Source organism: Strix aluco, chromosome 9 (assembly GCF_031877795.1).
Source record: "Strix aluco isolate bStrAlu1 chromosome 9, bStrAlu1.hap1, whole genome shotgun sequence".
Classification (NCBI taxonomy): Eukaryota; Metazoa; Chordata; class Aves; order Strigiformes; family Strigidae; genus Strix; species Strix aluco.
In genome coordinates this window covers 2,133,681-2,139,965 of record NC_133939.1, presented here as the reverse complement: position 1 = coordinate 2,139,965, position 6,285 = coordinate 2,133,681, and positions in this window count along the sequence as shown.

Sequence of the window (6,285 nt, the reverse complement as noted above, 5' to 3'; positions counted from 1 at the left end):
CCCATCCAAGGTCCCTGCAAAACTCGGGAGGGCTGTTGTCTGCTCCCGGCGCTGGGATGGTGCAGGAATCCGGTACCCGGCTCCAGAGGTTTTTTCCGTGTTATTCCACACCCCCGCTGAATAAATATCCTCTGCTGTAACGATTGCGAGGTACGTTTGAGAAGAGGCCAAGGAACAAATTATGTAAAGAGCGAAGCGGAGGAGCAAACAACAGCGGGACTGGGTTAGGACCAGCCGCGGCCACTGCTGCGGAAAGTCTGCCTCAGCGGAGGCCCAGCTCTGCCATCGGGGCGAGGGTGCTCCCAAAGCCCTCGCCCACACGCCCCAAGAGACGGCAACGCTGGGGGGGGGATCGCCCCCTCCCCGTGGAGTGGGGAAACTGAGGCACGGTGTGGAGGGCCGAGAGCGGGGCTGGGGGGAGAGGTGACCTCACAGGCAGCAGGGATGCAGCTCCCAGGGCAAAGCTGTGGGGCTCTGAAACGCCCTGGGGGCAGCGTGGCACCCCTGGTCCCCAGCAGTGCCAAGACCTGCCCCCCCTTAGAGTAGCCCCGAAGCCATACCCTGCGATCTGCCTGACCCCTCGAGATGCCCGAGCACCTCGCCAGCACCAACACTCCAGGACACTCAGCCCCTGCTGAGCCCCGCTGCCCGACACAGCAAGGTGTCTCTGTCCCTTTAAAAATCTCCTGGAAGAAAATGTTAAAAAGAAAAGAGGGAAAAAAAAAAAAAAAAAGGCGAAATCCAAAATAAATAAACAGCCATATCCGGATTTCTCCCCCGAGACACTAATAAAGGCTTTATGAGTTTGATATGAATTACCCTCCCCGGCCATTTACAGCTGATCTTCTGGAAGGCATTAGGCTGCTTGCCCCTTCCCCGGCCCAGGGGATGCCGCAGGGGGGGACGCAGTGGGGGCACCGCCACCCTCTCCCTGCAGCCCATCCACGGCTCTGGGGGTGCCAGCTGAGACCCATCTGTTTTGAGGAGCAGCTGGCAGGGGGATGTCTTCTGGCTGTCGCCATCCACCACCTCACACGCGGGAGGGTGAGCCCTACACTCCCTCGGTGGGGGTTGCGCCCATGTCATGCCACGTGCTCCTAAAGGTCCCGTCTCCCAGCCCTGCTGCGAGGACCATGGGGACATGGTGGCACCAACCTGCCCCCACCGCCACAAGCATCCCCTCAGGGGCTATTCCCAGGTTTCTGTCAGCGAGTTTTCCCTCTGGAGATGGGCAGGGCAGGCAGGAGGGAGCAGCCCTGCCAGCAGCCATCGCAAGCGTGAGGGAAAGATTTTCTTCCAGGCCGGCTTCGCATGGGAAAGCACCGCAATGCTCCCCCTGCATTGTCCCAATCCAGCTACCCAGGACGTTAAATTGAAAGCAGCAAAATGAGTGGGGAAAACAGCTGTGGGCCACGGCCGGCAGCCATTTCCTCTGGGCCAGGAGCTGGAGCCGGTGTGAAGCTGGGCTCCGTGCTGGGGAGGCTGGGGGGAGCACGGGGGGAAGGAGCCCTCGCTCAGCACCATCTGGCTGAGCTCTGGCCACCACTGCTCACTCCCTCTCCAGGAGAAAATGCCCCTTTCCTCTACCCGCAACTGCGTTTAGGGTGTCCAGCTTCTCAGTGGCCTCCAAAACAGGGCTGGGACCCCCCATGCCCACCCCGGGGAGTGGGTTTGGTGGGGCTGTCATGCTGGGGTGGGGAACGTGCATGTCCCGGGGGCATCCCAGGTGCTCATCTCAGGCTTCCGCTGCCCTTCCTGGCACCCACAACCGACAATGCTCCTCAACAAAACACCTCAGCAATGGGTCCCAGAGGTGTTTGGACCCGGTGCTTCCTCCGGGGCTCTGCAGGCAGCTGCCAAGTGGGTTGAGGAGGCGAGTGAGCACTGTGGGACAAACTCACCCACTGCAAAGCTGCGCCCTGGGGAGATGGCTGGGAGTGAAGGACGGAGACAGAGGTCCTTCAGCCGAGCCCGGGCCTGTCTCTGCCTCTCTGCCCAGCATCACAGCACCAGGGTTGCCCCAGATCCACGGGCAGTTGCCCCCTGGTTCCTCCCATCTGCCGCTCACAGCCCCAGGGTTGCCCACTGCCTCCCACGAAAGGCAGCCCTGGAAAACCACTGGAAAAGAGCACAAAGCCCTACCCACCCCCCCGGTCAGGCCCCGCGTGTTTCAGGGGGGACACGTGCAGAAAGGACCCGGGGAGCTATTAACGATCCAGAGAGCGTTCAGCACGGATGCTTTCGGGCGGAGGGGCCTGCAGGTCAGCACATGGTTTGGATTTGGCTCTCCCCCTCCCTTCCAGCTAATTAGGCCGAGCGCAGAGAGCGTTCCCCACGGATGCCGAACACGTGCGCGGCACAAGCATCACCTCCTGCTGTGAGGAACCGGCCCGGGAGCCCCCTCCCCAGGGCGGGCAAGGCAACCAGGTAGCCCAGGGAGGTGCACGGGCGTTTGGGGGGAAGCCAAGGTTTTAATGAAAGGGTTTGAACTCGTTATCTGGCCCAGGTTCAAAGAATGCAAGAACGCGAATCATGCGCATAAATGCGGGTGGTGGGAAGGGGCTGGAGGACAGCCAGGAGGATGGAGGTTACTGTAATCCACGGCTCCCACTGCCCCTGCGCTGCCCAGGCCTGCAGCAGTGCTCGCCTCTGCCCTCCGGCTCTACGGGGCTGTGGGAACAGGGGGGACCCCTTCCCCTCTCCCACCTCCTCACCTCCCCCCGCCACGCTGGGACCCCCTGAGCCACATGGCCGAGGCATGGTGGCTGAGGGTTGGCTGAGCTACGGCAGCAGAGTCATCACTCGGTGGCAGTTGTGTCCCCACCTTGGCCCAGCCAGGGGAGCCCCAGGCGAGCAGAAGGAAACGGGGCTGGGGGTCTCCAGGTGCTGTCATTTAAAGGCCATTCCCCTGCCTCCCTGGGGAGCAGCAGCTCAGGGCTTCACGATGGTGCTGGGAGGAAGTGGGGCCACTGGGACACGGGAGAGGAGCTGTGGCTGTTGACACCGGTGCAGATTGGGACCACTTAGGTGGGTACCACAAACCCAAGCTTTTGCAATGCTGAGGGCGCTGCCAGCTCTGGAGTGATGGGGATGCTGCCGGGGAGTACCCTGGCCACCCTGTGGCACCGGAGGCCACCCTGCCAGCTCAGCTTCCACCCCGCCACTCCCCACAGCAGTCCCCAGCCCTGCCACGCAGCTCAGGGGAGGACAGGGATGCAGCACTTCACCCAAGATTTCTCCAGCTCCTGGTGCCATCCCAGGGCAGGGGACAGTGCCAAAACTAGGATGTGAGGGTGAAAACAGTGCCTGGTGGAGTCCCATCCATGGCTGGGGCTCCTGGCAGCAGGCAGCTTGAGTTGATGCAAGTGAAAGCTGCCCACCACTGCGGTCCCCAAATCACGTTAATGAAGACCTCAAACCTGCCACGAGCCCCCACGAGCCGGGGCCAGCCGTGAGCACCTCCAGCATCGCCGCGCGGCATCAGAAAGCAACACCGGATTTCCCAATCCGGCTGAAAGCTCCTCGCATGTTCTGCTGCTTTGATTATTTGACAGACCATGTTTTTTAAATTATTCTTGTATAAATATTTACGCGTTTTTACAAGAACCATGCTTTGAGCAACAGGCCATGGCAGAGGAAGGGCCAGAGGGGAGGGGGCTGTACAATGGATTGCTCCATCCCTGCTTCGCAGGTCAGCTGGGGGTTGAGCGCTATTGGTGGGGGATGTCGGGCTGCACCCACGCCCAGGACCCTGGGACCATGCGCGCTGGGTGCTGACAGCCCACCTGAACGAAAGGTTGGTGGGATCCTACCCCTTCCCCTCGCTCCCCCAGCTTTCCCCTCCCCGGGAAGCAGAGCCCGGCCAGGCACTGGCCCGTTACTGGTTGCGGCTGGGAGTCCTGTGCAGCCTCACGTGTGCCCCTGGCCTTGTCCCCAGCCTCATGCCTGGCCCCCTTGCCTGGCCAGGTCCGAAAGCCACCTCCTGCAGCCACCCTGAGATGAGAAAGCCCCTTTGCCACCCCGCCACCAGGCATCAAGGTGCCAGTGGGATGGACACCACTCCTCCGTCCCCTGCGCCCACTCAGGCACTGCACCTCAGACCAGCCCTTGCACCCCAGGCCAGGTCAGGGAGGAAGCGGTGGGTACCAGGAACCCCTGCGGGTCTTCTGGAAAAAGAAGGGGTGGGGGGCTCTGGGGGCCACTGTAACCCCTGCATCTGCTCCCCAAATCCCCTGGGCTGGGGCTGCAGGGACAGTGGCTGCGGAAAAGCCCCCCCACTGTTGTATGAACCCTCCCCGCTGGCCCTGTCCCACTCCCCAGGACTGTTGCTGTGGTTTTCGGGAAGGATGAGGGTGAGCTCCCCCCCTCCCCTCCCCCACCCACAGATGGGATCCACAACTCAGCCTCGTGTTTTCCGCCGAGCTCAGCAAAAATTCACCCAGAAGGTCAGTGACCAGAGAAAGGGACGATCCATCATTAAATAAATTGTTTTCATTTCCCAGGATAAAGGGGAGGAAAGGGGGGGGGGGTGGGTGTTGGAGTGGGACTGGAAAAAAAAAGAGCACAAGGCAGGAAAACTACCCCCTGTGCTCCCTGCCGTTAGCAGCCTCAGCTCCTTCCCCGTGCTCTTGCAGGGCTTTTACAGCCAAAGCTCTTAATGTGATTATAATAATTATTTCTTTCCTAGCATTTTTTTTTTTTTAATAAACAGCCTCTTTTGAAATGTTGCTGGGGGAAGCCAAGACTCCAGCTGAGCTCTGGCCCGGAGGAAGGAGCAGGGGCTGGGGGAGCGTGCGAACATGCGCGGGTGCGTGCAGGCGAGCACGTGTGTGCGGGAGCGCGCGGGTGCCTGTGGGGGCACCCTGGGCGGAGGGGGGACTCCACTGGAGTGTGCGAGCACACCCGGGGCTGTGAAAACCCAGTGGTTCCCTGGGGAGAAGCAGGCGGGGGGTTCCTCTCCATCTCTCTCGGTCCAGGTGCCTCATCGAACCCCCCCTCACACCCTTGCTCTCCCGCTCCTCTGTGTGGTCCCCCCCAGCCCTGGGGCTGGGCTTTGAAATCTGTTGAAAAGAGACCCTTTCTGCCAAAATAAACAGCTTGTCATGTTAAATTACTCTCCCTTCCTCTCTAACTCCCCTGCCTGCATCCCCACTCCCCATCCCAGCCTTTTTGCCAGGGGCCATGCTGCTCTGGGCAAACTCCTGGCCCCGGCGGGAGGCTCGTGGGGCGCAGGGGTGCTGGCACTGGGGCGGGTGTGGAGCCAGGGCGCTGGGGCAGAGCATCACCTACCTCCCGCATCCCGGTCTCCCTGTCCCTCGTCAGCTCCTCCGTCCGCCAGCTCAACCCCCCAAAGCCTTTCTGCTGGGTGCCGATGGCATCTTGCAGGGTCCAGGGCCCAGCAGTGAGGCTGCGCGTGGCGTCCTACGGAGGGGTGAGCTGGGTGAGGGACACCAGGGGCTCGCTGCAGCCCCTCACCCACCCCTGCTATCTCTAGTGCTCCCACGCCCCCAGGTTTTTTCCTCTCTCTTTCTTGCCCTTGCTCTTATTTTCGAGTTGTTTTCTCTCTCCTGTTTCTGACAGAGCAAAAATTCATAGAACCATAAAATGTCGAGATGGAAAATGAGTGATTAGCTCATTCAGCCCGGCCCCTCTGCCAGTGCCAGGCTTTTCCCCGCCAGCCTCCCAGTGACTCGTCCAGGCTGAGCACCGTGCTCCAGCCATGTCTTCCACGGCCCAACTGACCTTCTTGCTAGGAAATTTTCCCCGATGTGTCACCTCCAATGGAGCTGTGCTACGTTTGAGCCTCTTGCTGGGTCACCTGTCCTGGCGCTGCCCTGCATGCCCAGCCCTGTGCCGTGCCTGGCACACACGGCACGGCCCAGGCAGGGATCAGCCCTCCAGTGTTTCGCTGCTCCCTCTGCACCGGGATGGAACTTCTGCCGTCTCCCCACCACGCCGACCTGCGCCATCCCCACCCCACGCTGGCTCCTCTCCCTCCTGCTGGGTGGCATCTGCCTTGGCCTTCCGCAGTGCCCGGTTCAGGCTCTCCTGGGCAGCAGGGAGGGATGCCAATGGGCATGGGGGGGGGGGCTTATGCCCCATGGTCCCCATGCACAGGTCACAGTGCTGGGAAACCTCCTGCCAGCAGGCAAAGTGCAGGCAGGGGCCAGACCTGCCACACCGAGCTGCCTGCTTGGCCTTGGTGGCTGGTCCCCTGCTTCGAGGGGGACTCCCCTCTGCACCCCAACACCCCCCTGCCAAGCTGCCCCCCAGCCTGGGGCATTG